Genomic DNA, 20,741 nt, shown 5'->3' on the forward strand with positions numbered 1-20,741 from the left:
ACAAAGAAGCTGGTCGGGCCACCCTCTCTCTCTCATTCTCCCCCTCCTCACCCCCGCTCTCTGACCTAGGTGCGATGGCGGCGGTGCAACCAAATGTCGTCGACAGCGAGCCTTTGGGCCAAGGCGGCACCGGCGAGGTGGGCTGTGGGCATTCAAAGGTTTAGAAATGGCTCAGCGGCTCGAGTTTCCTGGCGCAGCGGTCGCCGCAGCCATTACCGCCCGAGGTCCAGCTAGATCCGGCATTCTGCATGGCTAGGACAGTGGCAAAGTGCATTTACGCGGATCCAGACGGCGGCCATAGGTGGGCATCGTCGTTTGTTGGAATGAGGTAAGTAATTTCAGTACCATTCATAGTTTTAGTTCAATTTGGAAATTAGGGTTAGAAGATAGTGACTTATTAGGAAACAACTATTGTAATTAGGGTTAGAAGATAGCGCAGTATTGCAAATGAGCAGTGTAATTGTTTGTTGGCATGCTAGTGCACATTTTTGGTTATGTCACTGTATTTAGTACTTTTTTAGAATTGTTCAGTGTATTTGGTCAGTGTTTTAAATTATAGTAAGTAGTTGTTTTAAGTTTCAATGCCTTATAATTAATCTGCTTCTTTGTTTGTCAATTTTAGATATCAGTTATCTGAACTTATTAGCATTGGTTGAGTTGGAGGGGTATGGATTGGATGCTTTTTTGACTTATGTTAAGGAAGAGGGAAAGGGCTTGGAGGGGGTGGAGGTCCTGGATAGTGAGTAGAAAGTAGAGCAAATGCTTGACCTATTTGTTGATAAGAAGCTCCTGAACATCACTATCAGAAAAGCTACTAATCCTAGCCATGCAGATGCTAATATGGATCATATCTTGCTTGAGGAACGATTCCCATTAGTAATCTTGGTGAGTGATGTCTACTACGCAACCTTCTTTTTGTAGACTCTATTTGGGCCTCCAAGCGCAGAGTTTTGTAGGACAGTAGCAAATTTCCCTCAAGTGGATGACCTAAGGTTTATCAATCCGAGGGAGACGTAGAATGAAGATGGTCTCTCTTAAACAACCCTACAATCAAATACAATAAATCTCTTGTGTCCCCAACACACCCAATATAATGGAAAATTGTATATGTGCACTATTTCGGCGAAGAGATGGTGATACAAGTACAATATAGATAGTAGGTATTGGTTTTTGTAATCTGAAAATAAAAAAGCACCAAGGTAGCAACTGATAAAAACGAAGCACAAATGGTATTGCAATGCTTGAAAACTATACTGTCGCTAGTGCAATCTCTCAACAGTGTTGACATAATTGAATCATATAACAATCCTTCAACGTGCGACAAAGAATCACTCCAAAGTTCTTATCTAGCAGAGAACATAAAATAAATTGTTGTAGCATACAAAACTTCAAAGTTATCTTTTGGATCAATCTATTGAGCCATCCCTATAAGTGTCACATACAGCCCTAGAGTTCATACTAAAATAACGCCATATGACGCACATCAGTCAACTCTAACGTCACCTAGATACTGCAATGTCACCAAAAGTATCTGTGATTCAATTATACGATATTCTTCAAACAACATCCGATTCATAATATTCAATCCAACACGAAGAACATCAAAGAGTGCCCCAAGGTTTCTACCGGAGAAAGAAGGACAAGAACATGCATCAACCTCTATGCCTAGATTACCCCAATGTCACCATGGGAATCCGCAAGTTGATTGCCAAAACATATATCAAGTGAATCAATAGAACACCCCATTGTTACCACGGGTATCCACATACAAGACATACATCAAGTGTTCTCAAATCCAAAAGGTATTCAATCCGATAATAGTGAAACCTCAAAGGTAAAAACTCAATTCATCACAATGAGATAGAGAGGGACAAACACCATATGATCCAACTATATTAACAAAGCTCGCGTACATTAAGATCGTGCCAAATCAAGAACATGAGAGAGAGAGAGAGATCAAACACAAAGCTACCGGTACATACCCTCAGCCTCAAGGGTGAACCACCCACTCCTCGTCATGGAGACCGCCGAGATGATGAAGATGGCCTCCGATGATGATTTCCCCTTCTAGTAGGGTCCCGGACCAAGGCTCCAGATGGGATCTATTTCGAACAAAGGCTTGCGGTGGCGGAGAGGAAGTACTAGGTTAACTTTCGGGATTTTTTGAATATATAAGAATTTTTTGTGTTCGAATCACGCAAAGAGGGGCCACAGAGGGCCCACAAGGTACTAGGGTGCGGCCACCCCCTGGGCACGCCCTAGCACCTTGTGTGGTCCCTGTGTGTCTTCTAGTACTCCCATGAAGCCTCCTGGGTTCCTTTCCTTCCAGAAAAAATCGTCAAAAAGTTTCGCTGCATTTGGACTTAATTTTATATGAATTTTCGGGGAAACCAAAAACAAGCAGAAAATAGCAACTCGCACTGGCACTAGGTTAATATGTTAGTCCATGAAAACCATATAAAATTCATATAAAAGTGAACTAAAACCATATAAAATTATTGCTAACATGGCATGAATACTTCATAAATTATAGATACGTTAGAGACGTACCAGTGAGCTAGTTGTTTACAATGTTTCCCAACAAGGTGTCCTCTATATAGCCTCCATAATGCAACTTTGCCACCAATAAACCCTGATGAGCCCTATCTTAACACATAGCAGAGCTCCAATTTCAACAAGGGGAAAATGTTGTGGAAGAAGAAGAAGAAGATGTAGAACTACAAGATGAATGTGAAGATGAGAGTGACAAATCCTCTTCAGAATTTTAGTTTTTCAGGGGTGATTACAGATGGCACAATATCTCATACAAAGCTTGAGCTAGGGGTGAAGATGAGGCTGGCACGGGGACAAGCCATAAGCAGAGGGAAGAGGAATATATTATAGAGCACTATTGTGGAGCTAAATCGGAACCTTCTGAGTTTTAGGAGGAAGATCAAATCCTTTCTGATCATGAAGAAGCAGAGGAACCTTCAGTTGTACCTCAGAAATGAGTGAAGAAGCATAAGCCAGTCAGAAAATTGAGCCCAACTAGCAAGTCACACAGTGTGCCTGAACACATCAAGTTTGAAGATTATCTGCCTGAACCTGATGAATACTGCTTTCCATGTGATCTTGTACTTAGTGATGAAGAAGAATTACCAAGGTTGCCTTTTGGAAGGAAGACTAGGGTTAAGAAGAAGGAGAGGAGATGGTATGATCCATCACTGCCTGAAATGTTGTGGAGTTTGTTCCAAAGTGTTGTGGAGTTCGGAGAAGCACTTAGAAATTCCCATTTTAGGACTCTTAGGAATTTTGAGTATGATAGAAATGAACCAACTAGGGTTATTGCTTGGTGCTCTGAGAGAAAGCATGGTTGTGAGTTTTACATAGTTGCCTCTAGAATAGCTCACGAGGCAACTTTCAGCATCAAGAAGATGATCTTGGATCACACTTGTGGAGCAAGTGGAGAGAACACCAAGGTTACAGTCAATTGGGTGGCAAAGATTTGTGGGAATATAGTTACATCAAACACTAGAGCTGGCGTTGACACAATTATGACATACACAAAGCAGTTTGGTGTGCATGTGCCTAAAAGCTTGGCATATAGGGCAAGGAAGCAAGCAGATGAAGTTATGCAAGGAGATCACAAACTCCAGTATCATAGACTAAGGGACTACCTGCAGTGTGTGCTAGATACTAACCCTGGCAATAGGTGCATAGTGACAACAAAAGTGGACCTACTAAATGCAGCTCCTACACCCAGGTTTCAGTACATGTTCTACTGCCTATTTGCATGCAAGCAGGGTTTCCTCAATGGTTGCAGACCATTTATAGGTGTTGATTCATACACATAGATCTAAGATTGTTGTATTCATGTTATTACCACTAATGTGATCATACCTTCAGGTCTAGATGGTCGCTTCATCAAGCTCAGCACTTGTCAGCAAATATTGGCAGCTAAAGGGAGGGATAGGAACAACAACATCTTCCCCATAACATTTGGTGTTGTTGACAAGGAAGAGACAGAAAGGTGGACATGGTTTCTCACACAACTAAGAATAGTTATTGGAACTGGTAACAAGTTTGGCAAATACACAATTATATCTGACAGGTAAAAGGTATGTGCTCCACTATTCATGACCATAATGTACATTTACCATCATACTAAACATCACTTAATGGGGATTGTTGAATGCAATCAATGATGTATTCTCTGACTCCCCACAGAGGTTTTGTCTTAGACATATATATGCCAACTTCCAATCTGCTGGTTTGAGAGAAGAGGAACTCAAGAACCATTTAGATCAGGCAACCTATTCCTTCACTAGGCATGGTCGTGATATAGGCATGGAAAACTTGAAAAAAGAAAGTTTGAAGGCTTGGCAGTGGTTGCCACAAATACCAGACCATACATGGGCCAGATATAAAATGGATATTGTCTGCAAAAGAGACCTAGTTGTAAACAACCTAAGTGAAGTTTTCAACATAATGATATTGGGTGTTCGGAACAAGCCAATCGGGACTATGTTGGAGGGCATAAGAACAAAGTTGATGATCAAGTTTCAGAAGATCACAGAGAAAACAGAGACATGCAGATGGGAGATCACACCAAGCTACTCAGAAATTTTAGAAGAAGCTAAGAAGTGGGCTAAGTATTGTGAAGCATAGATGGCAGGTCCAAGCATCTGGCAAGTGACTAGTAGTTCTGAAAAGACTTACTGTGTTAATTTGAAGAAGCATACCTGTGACTGTAGGAGGTGGGACATGATAGCTGTGCCATGCAGTTATGCCACTGTGTAATGCAGAAAGTGAAGCTACATCCTGAAGACTTTGTCAATAATTTCTTCAAAAATCCCATGTATTGTGAAACATATAAGCACATAATATTCCCAGTTCCAGGTCCTAACCACTAGTCTCATGCACTTGGAGATGACATATCTCCACTAGTGTTTAAAGAAAAGAAGGGCAAAAAACAATTTGCCAGGAGGAAAGTTCTATTTGAGGTGCCAGCTAAAAAGGACACACTACTAGGGAAAACCCTAGTAGTAGCGCGGGTCTTAATGCTATCAGTAGTGCGGGTGGCCGCGTTACTAATATGGCGCAACAGCTAACAGTTAGTAGTAGCGTTGTATAGACCAGCGCTACTACTATTGACTATATCAGTAGCGCTTTTCTGACACACGCTACTATTAAGTAGTTGTAGCGCTTTTCTGTCCCCGCACTCCTGCTGTATCTTTCAACATTTTTTTCTGCCTACTATTGATCTAGAACAATACCCCATTTCAATAAACTGCAATTTCACATATACCAGATAACAATATCATTAACCACAATACCATATAGTCATAGATTACTCATACAATATCATTAAGCATTATAGGTACTCATATATAGTCAACATGCATCCTCACACACATATATGGTTCATACAGTAGCATATATGATAAGCAGTACTAGGTAGTCATACAGCATATAGCAGTCTACTGGGGATTGTCATTGATATGTCTCCAACGTATCTACTTTTCCAAACACTTTTACCCTTGTTTTGGACTCTAACTTGCATGATTTGAATGAAACTAACCTGGACTGACGTTGTTTTTAGCAGAACTGCCATGATGTTGTTTTATGTGTAGAAAACAAAAGTTCTCAGAATGACCTGAAAATCCACGGAGACAAGTTTTGAAAAATATAAAAAATACTGGCGAAAGAATCAAGACCAGGGGGCCCACACCCTGTCCACAAGGGTGGGGGCGCGCCCACCCCCCTGGACGCACCCCCCTGTCTCGTGGGCCCCCTGAGGCTCCACCGACCTCAACTCCAACTCCATATATTCCGTTTCGCGGAGAAAAAATCAGAGAGAAAGTTTCATTGCGTTTTACGATACGGAGCTGCCGCCAAGCCCTAATCTCTCTTGGGAGGGCTGATCTGGAGTCCGTTCGGGGCTTCGGAGAGGGGGATTCATCGCCGTCGTCATCATCAACCATCCTCCATCACCAATTTCATGATGCTCACCGTCGTGCGTGAGTAATTCCATCGTAGGCTTGCTGGACGGTGATGGGTTGGAAGAGATTTACCATGTAATCAAGTTAGTTTTGTTAGGGTTTGATCCCTAGTATCCACTATGTTCTGAGATTGATGTTGCTATGACTTTGCTATGCTTAATGCTTGTCACTAGGGCCCGAGTGCCATGATTTCAGATCTGAACCTATTATGTTTTCATGAATATATGTGTGTTCTTGATCCTATCTTGCAAGTCTATAGTCACCTATTATGTGTTATGATCCGACAACCCCGAAGTGACATTAATTGGGATACTTCTCGGTGATGACCGTAGTTTGAGGAGTTCATGTATTCACTAAGTGCTAATGCTTTGTTCTGGTTCTCTATTAAAAGGAGGCCTTAATATCCCTTAGTTTCCCTTAGGACCCCGCTGCCACGGGAGGGTAGGACAAAAGATGTCATGCAAGTTCTTTTCCATAAGCACGTTTGACTATATTCGGAATACATGCCTACATTACATTGATGAACTGGAGCTAGTTCTGTGTCACCCTATGTTATAGCTATTACATGAGGAATCACATCCGACATAATTATCCATCACTGATCCAATGCCTACGAGATTTTCACATCTTGTGTTTCGCTTATTTACTTTTCCGTTGCTACTGTTACAACTATTACAAAACTATTATGTTTACTTTTGCCACTGTTACCTTTATTATCATACCACTTTGCTACTAAATACTTTGCTGCAGATACTAAGTTATCCAGGTGTGGTTGAATTGACAACTCAACTGCTAATACTTAAGAATATTCTTTGGCTCCCCTTGTGTCAAATCAATAAATTTGGGTTGAATACTTTACCCTCGAAAGCTGTAGCGATCCCCTACACTTGTGGGTCATCAAGACTAATTTCTGGCGCCGTTTCCGGGGAGAATAGCTCTATTCTTTGAGTCACTTGGGATTTATATCTGTTGATCACTATGAGGAACTTGAAAGACGAAAGAACCAAGATTTTTCCCTCAACTACGAGGGGAGGTAAGGAACTGCCATCTAGCTCTGCACTAGATTCTCCTTCTGTTTTGAGTAAGCTTGCGACACCTAAACCTGCTACTGCTATGAATTCTGATATGTCGCATGTTATTGATGATGCCACTTCTACTATGCATGATACTTATGATGAAACTACTTATGTGTGTGATACTACTTTGCCATTAGGTGAATTTCTTGATGAACAACTTGCTAGGGTTAGAGAGAATGAAATTATTGAAGATGCTATTATTGATGATAGTGATGATGAAAGTTCTCCCCCTGATTTTGAATTACCTGTTGTTCCTGAGGGTTATGTTATGGATGAGGAAGCTGCTAGAGCTATCTTTGCTTGCAAGGATAGATATGATCTTAAGAAGTTATTAGCTAAATGGAAGCAGTAGTCTCTTAATGCTAGAATGAAACCTGACCCTGCTTTTGCTACTTCACCTATCTGTGTTACTGATAAGGATTATGAATTCTCTGTTGATCCTGAAATTATTACTTTAGTTGAATCTGATCCTTTTTATGGCCTTGAATCTGAAACTGTTGTGGCACATCTTACCAAGTTGAATGATATAACCACCCTGTTTACTAATGATGAGAACTCTCGCTATTATTATATCCTTAAGATATTTCCGTTCTCATTAAAGGGTGATGCTAAGACTTGGTTTAATTCTCTTGCTCCTGGTTGTGTGCGTAGTCCCCATGATATGATTTATTACTTCTCTGCTAAATATTTCCCTGCTCATAAGAAACAAGCTGCCTTGCGGGAAATATACAATTTTATGCAAATCGAAGAAGATAGTCTCCCACAAGCTTGGGGGAGGCTTCTCCGATTACTTAATGCTTTTCCTGATCTTCCTCTTAAGAAAAATGAAATACTTGATATCTTTTATAATGGACTAACCGATGCTTCCAAGGACTACTTGGATAGTTGTGTTGGTTGTGTTTTCAGGGAAAGAACAATCGACAATGCTGAATTACTATTGAATAATATGTTGACTAATGAAAATAATTGGACTCTTCCTGAGCCAATTCCCAAGGCAATTCCTGAACCAATTGAGCCAACTCCTGAGCCTATTCCTAAACCCACTTCGAAGAAGAGAGGTGTTTTATTTCTCAGTCCTGAAGATATGCAAGAGGCAAAGAAATCAATGAAAGAAAAAGGTATTAAAGCTGAAGATGTTAAGAATTTACCTCCTATTGAAGAAATACATGGTCTTAATATACCTCCTGTTGAAGAACCACATTGTCTTGATAACCCGACACAGGTAGTAAAGGTAAATTCTCTCTATAGATATGATAAAGTTGAAATTCCCTCTACTAAATTTCATAGCCATACTTAGATGAGTTTGATGACTTTATGGCTAGACAAGAAAGTTCTAATTCTTATGTTGGTAGAGAATTAAAGAATAATGCTTTCGAGATAGGACGCTTGAGTGATTATATGGCTAGAGTTAAAGGTGAACTTAAACTCATTAGCAAATATGCTTCTATGGTTACCACTCAAGCTGAGCAAGAACTTAAAGCTCAAAATGAATTGCTTGATGAATTAAATAATAAACCTGACTTTGCTGTTAGAGTGGCTACTAGAACTGGTAGAATGACTCAGGAACCTTTGTATCTTGAAGGCCACCCTAAGAGAATCGAGCACGATTCTCAGAGAAATAATTTAGAGGCACCTAGTTCTTCCAAAAAGAAGAAAAAGAAAAACGATAGGACTTTGCATGCTTCTAGTGAACCTGTTGTAGACACACCTGAGAATCCCAATGATATTTCTATTTCTGATGCTGAAACTCAATTAGGTGATGAACATGAACCTAGTGATAATGTTAACGATAATGTTCATCTTGATGCTCAACCTAGCAAAAACAATGAAGTAGAGATTGAACCTGCTGTTGATCTTGATAACCCACAATCAAAGAATGAACGTTATGATAAGAGAGACTTTGTTGCTAGGAAGCATGGTAGAGAAAGAGAACCATGGGTTCAGAAACCCATGCCCTTTCCTCCTAAACCATCCAAGACAAAGGATGATGAGGGTTTTGAGCGCTTTGCTGAAATGATTAGACCTATCTTCTTACATATGCGCTTAAATGATATGCTCAAGGTAAATCCTTATGCTAAATATATGAAGGATATCATCACAAATAAAAGAAAGATACCGGAAGCTGAAATTTCCACCATGCTTGCTAATTACACATTTAAGGGTGGGATACCAAAGAAACTTGGAGACCCCAGGGTACCAACCATACCATGCTCCATTAAAAGCAAGTATGTTAAAACTGCTTTATGTGATCTTGGAGCCGGTCTTAGTGTTATGCCTCTCTCTTTATATCGTAGACTTAAATTGAATAAGTTGACACCTACTGAAATATCTTTGCAAATGGCTGATAAATCAACTGCCATACCTGTCGGTATTTGTGAGGATGTGCCTGTTGTGGTTGCAAATGTCACTATCTTAACGGACTTTGTTATTCTTGATATCCCCGAGGACGATAGTATGTCGATTATCCTTGGTAGACCCTTTTTGAATACTGCAGGGGCTGTTATTAATTGCAACAAAGGAAATGTCACTTTTCATGTTAATGGTAATGAGCATACAGTACACTTTCCGAGGAAACAATCTCAAGTTCATAGCATCAATTCTATTGGAAAAGTTCCGACTATTATTATTGGAGGTTTTGAATTTCCTCTTCCTACTGTCAAGAAAAATTATGATATTCTTATTGTTGGGGATGTTCATCTCCCCGTTGAGGTAACTTAGTGTTATTCGAAATTTCTCTAGTTCCGTGTTATTCGGAATGAGTTTGTTAACAAGACTTGATCAACCTTGTTAGTGGATTCATTTTGATGATCATGAGATGGATGAAACTAGAAGGCACAACCTTCTATACCCTCTTTTTACTTTCTATTATTTAGAATAAATAAAGCAAAAATAGTATTATCCGTCTGTTTTCTGAATTATCCATGCAATAAAAAATATCTCGAAAATAAAAGTGATCCAAATGCCCTGCAAATTTAGTATGATTTTTTATGGAATATTTGAGGATTTTAGGCACTGAAAACACTGCAGAGGGGGCAAGCACCTGGCCACGAGGGTGGAGGGCGCGCCCACACCCCCTGGGCGTGCCCCCTGTCTCGTGGGCCCACGGTGGCCCTACTCCACTTATGCCAGCACCCACACACTCCATCTTCTTCCCAAAAAAATCCCCATCCAGCTCAAGCACAAGTTCTAGCTCATTTTGCTGCGATTTTCGATCTCCTTGCTCAAAGCTCCATTCACAAAACTGCTTTGGGAGATTGTTGCTTGGTATGTGACTCCTCCATTGGCCCAATTAATTTTTGTTCTAGTGCTTTATTCATTGCAAATTTTTGCTACATAGGTGACCATGTTCTTGAGCTTGCATGTTAAATCTATGAGGTCCCAAGTAATTCTAATGCATGATATAGGTTCTAGGCACTTGTAGGAGTAGTTGCTACCAATCTTGTTTAGTTTTATTCACTTTTATTTTGAAGTTACTAAAATTTCAGAAATTTTCAGAAAATGTTAAGGAGATTTTTGAGGGGCTCTTCTAGCCAAGGCTCCCAGGAAAAACAAGCTAAAGAGAAGGAAAAGGCCAAATATAATCTTCCTCGCATAGCAGAAGTACGGCCGTGTGAATGGCCCTATGACAATTTCTTGAGAGAAGCTGGAATTTATGAATACTTTTATTCTTTGATCGAGAATGCAGGCCTCACCGATTTCCTCCACGACCGGATCGATCAGTATCTCTTATTGACCAATACTTTCGTGCAAAACTTTTATTATTATCCTAAGAAGTCACCGCCTTCAGTATCATTTCATTTATATGATGAATTAAGGGAAATGTCTTTACGTAATTTTTGCGCGGTATGTAGGATACCCTTTGAGGGAAAATTAGATGAACCACATCGTAAAGATGTGGATGGCTTTGTTAACACTGTCACTGTAGGGGATCCAAAGAAGGGTTCCGATGCGAGAATCTCTAGCATACACTTCCCTGTTTTAGGCTACTTTGCCATATTTGCTAGTAGATGCTTGATTGGTCGTGGAAATAGTGGAAATTTCAATGTTCTTGATATTATTATTCTTCACCATGCCTTGTTTGGAGATAATAGTTTTAGTATGGGTGCCGTCAATGCCAAACGGTTAAGCCTGAATCGTACAAAAGGCCCCATCTTTGGAGGTATCTATGTTGCACGTCTTGCTAGATATTTTGAGATACCTATTAGGCACCATGAGAAAGAGGAGACAATATTGCCTCCTTACATTTTAGATTACAAGAGCATGGTGGCACATGAGTTTATTGTTGACAACGAAGATAAGATGCTTCTATATAACCTTAGATTTAATAAGAAACACAATGAGACTATTATTCTGCCTGCGCCTCTGTTGTTTGATTTGACTGCAGATAATTTTCTTGTCACGCCGGGAGCGGTGTATGATCATCGAGGCCAAGCATTCACTCCAGAACCTGAGCCTGAACCGGAACCTGCACTGGACCCTTATCGTACATCATCTTACTAGTGGGATCCGGACGAGACGGCCAGCCAGTGGTATCCTGATTACAGCCCTCAGTACACCGGGGAGAGTAGCCGCGGTATGTGGCAATAGACCAACTTAGGCCAATAGCCTAAGCTTGGGGGAGTACGTATTTCTCACCGACTTTACATTCATGTTCACACACTATTCTAGTTATCGGTGATCATACTCTTTCATTGTACTATCCATGCTAGTTTAAATTTCTTTTTCTAGTTTTCTTCTTGTGTGTTTGATAAACCTTAAGAAAAACCAAAAAAATAGTTAGTTTAATTTCCTTCCTTGTAGTAGAATTAAAATGAAAACCCAAAAAGATTTCTCGTTCTTCTTCTTACTTGTTGGGAGCTTTCCCGTGTAAATAGTTTTATTTTCTTTTCTTTTCTTTGGGGGTCGAGAGTAGAAGACCATATTGAAAATGTTTAGTGGCTCTCATATGCATGGTTGTTTATTTAATTAGAGCCCATATTACTTGTCTTCTCTCTTGAGTTGAATGCTTGCAGATTCCAGCTTAGTCCAATGCACGTGCACTATTATTATCATACACATCATTCGGTCGTGCAAGTGAAAGGCAATAATGATGATATACGATGGACTGATTGAGATGAGAGAAGCTGGTATGAACTCGACCTCTCTTGTTTTTGTAAATATGATGAGTTCATTGTTCCTGATTCAGCTTATTATGAAGTAAACATATTTTCAATGACATTTAGAGATTATAGTTGCTTGTGCCATGCTTGATTAGCTATGAGTTATAATGGTTTACCTTGCGTGCCAACATGCTATTAAAATGATTATGATGTGGTCTGATGGGATGGTATCCTCCTTTGAATGAATTGAGTGATTCGACTTGGCACATGTTCACGCATGTAGTTGAAAAATCAACATAGCCTTCACGATATTTATGTTCATGGTGGATTATATCCTACTCATGCTTGCACTCGGTGTTAATTAATTTTAATGCATGTTCATGACTGTTGTCGCTCTCTCAGTTGGTCACTTGCTAGTCTTTTACTAGCCTTCACCTATACTAAGCGGGAATACTGCTTGTGCATCCAAACTCCTTAAACCCCAAATTTGTTCCATATGAGTCCACCATACCTTCCTATATGCGGTATCTACCTGCCGTTCCAAGTAAATTTGTATGTGTCAAACTCCAAACCTTCAAATGAAATTCTGTTTTGTATGCTCGAGCAGCTCATCTTTCAACTAGGGCTGCCTATATCTTCCATGCTAGGTGGGTTATTCTCAAGAGGAGTGGACTCCGCTCCTCATTCACGAGAAAGGCCCGGTAACTGGGATGCCCAGTCCCATGATCCAAAAAGATCAAAGCAAATCAAAATAATTAAACAAAACTCCCCCAGGGCTATTGTTAGTTGGAGGCACTCGTTGTTTCGAGCAAGCCATGGATTGATGCTTGTTGGTGGTGGGGGAGTATAAACTTTTACCATTTTGTTTGGGAACTGCCTATAATGCATGTTGTATGGAAGATGTCGCCATCTCATAGTTGTTGCGCTGACAATGAAAGTATGTCGCTCAAAATGTTATTCAATCTCTATTTTAAAATCGAGCTCTGGCACCTCTACAAATCCCTGCTTCCCTCTGCGAAGGGCCTATCTATTTACTTTTATGTTGAGTCATCACCTTCTTATTAAAAAGCACTCGTTGGAGAGCACACTGTCATTTGCATTCATTATTATTGGTTTATATTGGGTATGACTTGACTGGATCTCTTTTACCATGAATTACAATGTCTAGTCAGTCCTTGATCTTTAAAGGTGCTCTACATTTATGTTTTGCGGTCTCAGAAAGGGCTAGCGAGATACCATTTTGTTATATCATATTGTGATTGTTTTGAGAAAGTGTTGTCATCCGAGTTTTATTATTATGGCTCGCTAGCTGATTATGCCATTGATATGAGTAATTGTGAGACCTAGGTGTTATTGTGAGTATGGTTAGTTCATAATATTTGCTGAAACCTGAATGTTGGCTTTGCATGTTTACAACAACAAGAGAAAATAGAGTTTGTAAAAGTTTTTCTTTATCACTTTCAGTTTATCAACTGAATTGCTTGAGGACAAGCAAAGGTTTAAGCTTGGGGGAGTTGATACGTCTCCAACGTATCTACTTTTCCAAACACGTTTGCCCTTGTTTTGGACTCTAACTTGCATGATTTGAATAAACTAACCCAGACTGACATTGTTTTTAGCAGAACTGTCATTATGTTGTTTTATGTGTAGAAAACAAAAGTTCTCGGAATGACCTGAAAATCCACGGAGACAAGTTTTGGAAAATATAAAAAACACTGGCGAAAGAATCAAGACCAGGGGGCCCACACCCTGTCCACGCGGGTGGGGGGCGCGTCCACCCCCCTGGGCGCGCCCCCTGTCTCGTGGGCCCCCTGAGGCTCCACCGACCTCAACTCCAACTCCATATATTCCGTTTCGCGAAAAAAAATCAGAGAGAAAGTTTCATCGCGTTTTACGATATGGAGCCGCCGCCAAGCCCTAATCTCTCTCGGGAGGGCTGATCTGGAGTCCGTTCGGGGCTCCGGAGAGGGGGATTCGTCGCCGTCGTCATCATCAACCATCCTTCATCACCAATTTCATGATGCTCATCGCCGTGTGTGAGTAATTCCATCGTAGGCTTGCTGGACGGTGATGGGTTGGATGAGATTTACCATGTAATCAAGTTAGTTTTGTTAGGGTTTGATCCCTAGTATCCACTATGTTCTAAGATTGATGTTGCTATAACTTTGCTATGCTTAATGCTTGTCACTAGGGCCCGAGTGCCATGATTTCAGATCTGAACCTATTACGTTTTCATGAATATATGTGTGTTCTTGATCCTATCTTGCAAGTCTATAGTCACCTATTATGTGTTATGATCCTACAACCCCGAAGTGACAATAATCAGGATACTTCTCGGTGATGACCGTAGTTTGAGGAGTTCATGTATTCACTAAGTGCTAATTCTTTGTTCCGGTTCTCTATTAAAAGGAGGCCTTAATATCCCTTAGTTTCCGTTAGGACCCCACTGCCACGGGAGGGTAGGACAAAAGATGTCATGCAAGTTCTTTTCCATAAGCATGTATGACTATATTCGGAATACATGCCTACATTACATTGATGAACTGGAGCTAGTTCTGTGTCACCCTATGTTATAGTTATTACATGAGGAATTGCATCCGACATAATTATCCATCACGGATCCAATGCCTACGAGATTTTCACATCTTGTGTTTCGCTTATTTACTTTTCCGTTGCTACTGTTACAACAACTACAAAACTATTGTCTTTACTTTTGCCACTGTTACCTTTATTATCATACCACTTTGCTACTAAATACTTTGCTGCAGATACTAAGTTATCCATGTGTGGTTGAATTGACAACACAAATGCTAATACTAAAGAATATTCTTTGGCTCCCCTTATGTCGAATCAATAAATTTGGGTGGAATACTTTACCCTCGAAAGCTGTTGCGATCCCCTATAATTGTGGATTATCAGTCATACAGCCACACACATATGTAGTTCTAGATGATATCGACGACGACCATTATCCTCAAGCGATGGCGGTGGGTATTCCTGATAGTAATTAGGATGGCCTGTCCAACACGAAGATTCTTACCAACGAGGAAGTTCTTCCACCAACCGAGTTGAAGTGTGTGCGACCGTCTGTGTCCATGCTGTATGCACAGGTGGTGACGGAGCCCCTTGCGGTAAGGCGTATTCCAGCAGAGCCTTCTTCATCAGGCTCGATACCACAACTCACAGATAGGCTCTTTAGCAATTTCCGAATAAGAAAAACATATCAATTAATAACTAACCTCGCACATACTCTTGCAAATATATTTCTACTAAGTATAGATTTCTACACTATCAAAAACAGTACTACATTTCTACTAAGCTTGAATTCTACTAATAAGTATGGATTCTACACTATTAACGGTTCCTTGGACTCTAGCTACACTAAAGCATATCATCGATCGGATTCTACAGTAAGCATATATATCATTGGACTCTAGCTACACACAAAAGCATATCATCGATCGGACAGTAAGCATGTCATTGGACTCTAGACATTAACCATGTCATCGGACTCTACACTAAAGCATATCATCGGCTAGCTTCTACACATCATATCGTTGGACTCTACACTAAGCATATTATCGAATTCACTAAGCATATCTTTGGACTCTACACTAAGTAAGCATGTAATCAGATTCTACACTAAGCATATCATTGGATTCTACACTATGCATATCATCGGATTCTACATACAGATAATTTGCATTTGTAAGTATAACAACAAAGCATATAATGAAATTACTATAGTAAGTATAACATACCATAACATGCCGATCAACCATGGTACTTGTTAGGCGGGTCACGAATGGCACCCCGACAAAGTCAGCACGTGGTGGAATTATGTCCCATAGGTTGCACACCTCCTCCTCGCTCAGCCTTATTCTTTGAGCATAGATGGCTTCATCAAGTGGGTCCTCATCATCTTCCTCCGTGTTGACATAAATGACGACCAGCTTGGGTCTTTCCGCTCTGAAGGAGAAGCTGATCAACTCGCCACCAGTAATACCCATGTGGGAGATGAAATGATCCCATCTGCGACATTTCGTCATTTCTCGACCTCCGTAGTGTAGGGAGCCCAGGAGCCTCAAAGGTCATAGTGTCTCTAGTCAGCCTGTTGAATTCCAACCTCACATTGCATGGGATGATCTGTGTATACACAATGATATATACACAATGCATTAATGCCAATAACACTAAAAACAAAATAGTTGTTACAAGTTTCATATATTTTGTTACTGCCGCAGGAAGAAAACTTTGTTGGAAGTAGATGCCGAACAACGTGCCAGTTGCAAGGCTGCTGGCACACCTTGACTTGCACAGTCGACATGGTGGTGGTGGTGGTGGTGGCGCCATTTTCCTAAAGCAATATTAGAAAAGGATTATCGATCCACTTCAGAGGAAAGAAAAACATATAACAAGAACTGCCATATGATTAACCTAAACTGAACCACAAGGAAACTAAACCAGACCAAACCACACAAATGTGTTATGCCATCTAACCTAAACTGAACCACAAGATATCTCAACACAAGCCAAACTGAATATATTCAGGTTTATATGTGATACTAATAGTAGGATCTAGAGATGCTGGAATTAACCCAATCAAAAAACAGTGGTACACCAATTTCAATATAGCATCAAAAAACAACTATTGTGAGGAACCCAAAAACCACAACTAAAGCGGAGCATCGGTATGCTAGCTATAATCCCTAAAAACTTGGATCAGTCAACAAGCTAGCATCAGTACTAATTAAACAAGATCAATGGATCTAACACAACAAGAACATCATCATGGGTTTGAGGAGCGGGGTTCTCAATGTCTCTCTCATCATCGGACAGTGAGGACAGTGAGGGTGGCAGGTTGGGAGCGGGGCAGCAGGGGGCTCTCAACGTCTCTCTCGTCACCGCACCCACGACCATCGCCGTCACGACGGCCAGCAACGGCGTCGGCAACCCCTACGTGCAATTCACCCCGGCCAGTGTGTCCTCCTCCATGGCCCCGTCACCGGAGTGGGGGCGGCGACAGAGTTGGGGGCAGAAAGGGGAGTGGGGGCGACGATGGACTTGGGAGGCAGAAGGGGAGTGGGTAGGCGGGCAGCGACAGATCGGGGCGGCGAGAGGGGGGAGCAACAGAGGGGGAGGAGCATTACCTGCGGCGGCGGGAGGTGACGCGTGGTGACGGCGTCAGACGGAACCGTAACCGCGGCGGCGGCTGGCGAGGGGATCGATCAAAGTGAGGCCGGGGTGCGGGGGGGTTTCTTTTGGCATAGTAGTAGCGCTGGGTACGGGCCAACACTGCTATACTAAGCCCATTAGTAGTAGCATCGGTGGACAAGCCACGGTACAGATAAGTGGACTTCTGTTTTGGGCCCTGGATCACATGTCACAGTAGCGCGGCCCGTGCTAAACAACGCTACTGCTAACAATTACCAGTAGCACGCTTTGAAACCAGCGCTACTGCAAATTACCATTAGTGTGAGTCCCAAACAAACGCTACTGCTAAACGTCTATGTATAAGCATTTTCCTAGTAGTGACACCTCAAGACTTGGTATTGTGACTTCTAGCAATTGCCAGAAGCAAGGGCGTAGGTTCAGCAATTGTGGTGGCCCTTTGAAGCCTTAGTTGCAAATGAGGAAGAACAAGCACCGGGTAATTTCAAACACTTTTATTTCATTTCATTGTTTCATTCATTTCATTAATTACATTGTTTCTTTATTGTGTAGAGAAATAGAGCAAATTACTCTGAAGCTGGTTCTTATATGGTTGTAATGCACAGAGGCCTCCAAGAGTACATGTTGCTTCTACACCTGAGCCAAGACCAGCTGCAGCAAGAGCTACAACTTCTGCACATGCACCAGGTACAATTGCTACTTCTAGGTCAAACAAAAGTCTTACTTCCACTGGTCCAGCAGCAGCACCGCCAGCTAAGAGGAGCAGGACCAACACTTCTTCTCCAGCAGCAGCACCAACTAAGAAGAGAAGCACCAACACTTCTTCTCCAACAAACAACACTAGGTCATCAAGAAGTTCTCTAGCAAGGAACACTAGGTATGCAAGTGCCCTGAGAGATAGCTCAAGGACAAGAACATTCATTGCACCAAGGCAATCAACTACAACTGTAGTCCACGATGGGGCAAAGAGGATCAGGAAGCCAAGTGGGAAGTGGAAGGACTATTGTTATGCAAGTGGTAACTAGTATTCGTGTGTCTGAACTTGAGTTGAACTGATATGGTTGTGTTTCTGTCAGTGAACAACTATGGATGGATGTGTCTCTTTAAGTTGAACTGCTATGATTTGTAATAATTCTACTATCTTGTTTGGTTTCAGTCATGTACAACTACTTTTAGTTCTGTGTCAATTCTACTGTGACTTGTGAAATTAGAAATGTTGTCTAAATGTGTTGTTTGTCTGGTTTCAGTCATTACAACTGTTGCTTGCCACACTGAGTTTGTGACAGTACCAATATCAGTTAAACTGCTGCTCTCCAATAACAGTACCAATGTTAGTACCAATGATAGTACCAATGTTAGTACTAATGTTATTTGCATCTCTCTATGCAAAAAAGAAACATTCATTCAAGAGAAAAACAGGAACACTTATACATTCAATCAAAAGAAAATTTGATACATTGATTCAGAGAAAGTTACAAACACTAATTCAGAGTTGCATTCATTGATTTAGGGATACATTGATTCTCATATCTCTCTCTCTCTCTCAAGCAAATGTCACAACGACAGCTCCTCTCTCTCTCTCTCTCAAACAAATATTAGCTTAGAACAACTAAGGGCACAGTTCTTCAATCATAACGATCAAATAAACGACACCACTTGGCCCTGGTAGCTGGGTGTGGAGCCATGATAGCTCTAACCCTAGCCCACCTGATGATCTAGACAGAGCTCCTTCTCCCGCCGCCGGGAAAATAAGCTCGTACTCAGCCACATTGCAAGTCTCCAGCACCTTCTCTGCAAGGCGCCTCTTGAACTCTGCCTCCTGCTCGTCGATTGCATGTTGCGCCCTCTCACTGCGCCTCCTCCTCCTCTGCTCTGGTGCTAGAGGCCTCACATCCACGACCTCCCTCTCCTCCTCTGTGACATCTCTAGGTCTGGATCCATCTAGGTTTGTTGGCAGGTGGTGGAATGAAAGGAAAAGCAGGGGGTGGGGAGAGGGTTAAATTGGCAATGGTGGAGACGTATGGGTTTAGGCGGGCCTATGGTTGCATAAAGTCAGAGGAAAATGACCCATAAAGCCCAAGCACTAGTAAAAGGATGTGATTAAAGCTAAATCCATGACAGAAAATAGATAGACAAAACATAAAAGATCCATTACAACATACTTAAGTAGATAGCATAGAAGATCCATTACAACAAACTTAGGAACATAGCAAATATGGTTCATACATAAGATGCTAGAGTTCAAACGCACTGCCAAAGCCTAGGTTAACTTCACACCACCACCACCACCCCCAAATGTACACCCATATCTTCACTTGACACAGTTAGGCCTTGGATGTACTTCGGCACCATAGCCAACACCTCAAAACTCAAGGATGGCCTTGACTTGCTCTAACTTCTCCTTGCTGCCATAGCCATCTTTCAGCAACTCAGCAACAACTTGCTCAAGCTTTGTCTTCTTCTTTTAAGATCTCTGTCCACTTCAACATCCTTCATAGTCTTCCTGGTGTTCTTGATATTGTTAGCTTGGCTCTGCAAAATGCACCTCTGCTCCTTGGCACGTTTAAGCTTTTCCATCTGCACCTCCAACCTAGCTTTCTCCTCTAGCTCCTTCTCAAACTCTTCCTCCTTCACTTGTCTCTGGTACACCTTATTGTCCACCCTACCATCCTGCCAATCAAACATCTTGGCTACATCTTCAACAAGCTTATTGTACCCAATGTAAAGCTTGTCATTTTCAGTCTTAAGCTTGGCCAACTGCTGCTCAAACTGCTACTTGTCAAGTACCCTTCCACGGTTCTGCTCATGGAACATTTTCCATAGCTTCGACAAACATCTCTAAAGAATAGGAGGCCAAGGCTTGTCAACCCACTCTACAACACCCACAATTCACACCATTTTCCTGCATTTGTAAATTATGAATTTATAAACTTATTGCACTGACATGAGTAAGTTTGGAAACTAACAATGAATAACATAACTGAAATATGATAACTTATTACACTACCATGATTAAGTTTGGAAACTAACAATGACTAAGATAACTGAAATATGATAACTTATTACACTGCCGTATGCCTATTGAAACATTTGCTAAGTTTAGGTTTGGAACTTTTACTCAAACGGTTGCCTCATGTGGTGCACTGAACATCCATATTTAACAAAAAAATTGTGCAAACAAATGTGGTGATGTAACAGTAAAAAATTTAAGATTGACATATAACCTACATTGGGCAGCCATAAAAACGCCTTTCAGTTAAGGTGCCTTCAAAAGCCACACACTTAACAGGCCTCATGTGGTGCAGAATGCATTTGGGTTCAGAAAGCTCAAGTTGTCCATAGATAAGGGGCTCCACAATGGTGTCAGGTTCCTCATGCATCCAAAAATCACAAACACTACTTTTAATCACCAC

Source organism: Triticum dicoccoides, chromosome 4A (genome assembly GCF_002162155.2).
Source record: "Triticum dicoccoides isolate Atlit2015 ecotype Zavitan chromosome 4A, WEW_v2.0, whole genome shotgun sequence".
NCBI classification, from domain to species: Eukaryota; Viridiplantae; Streptophyta; class Magnoliopsida; order Poales; family Poaceae; genus Triticum; species Triticum dicoccoides.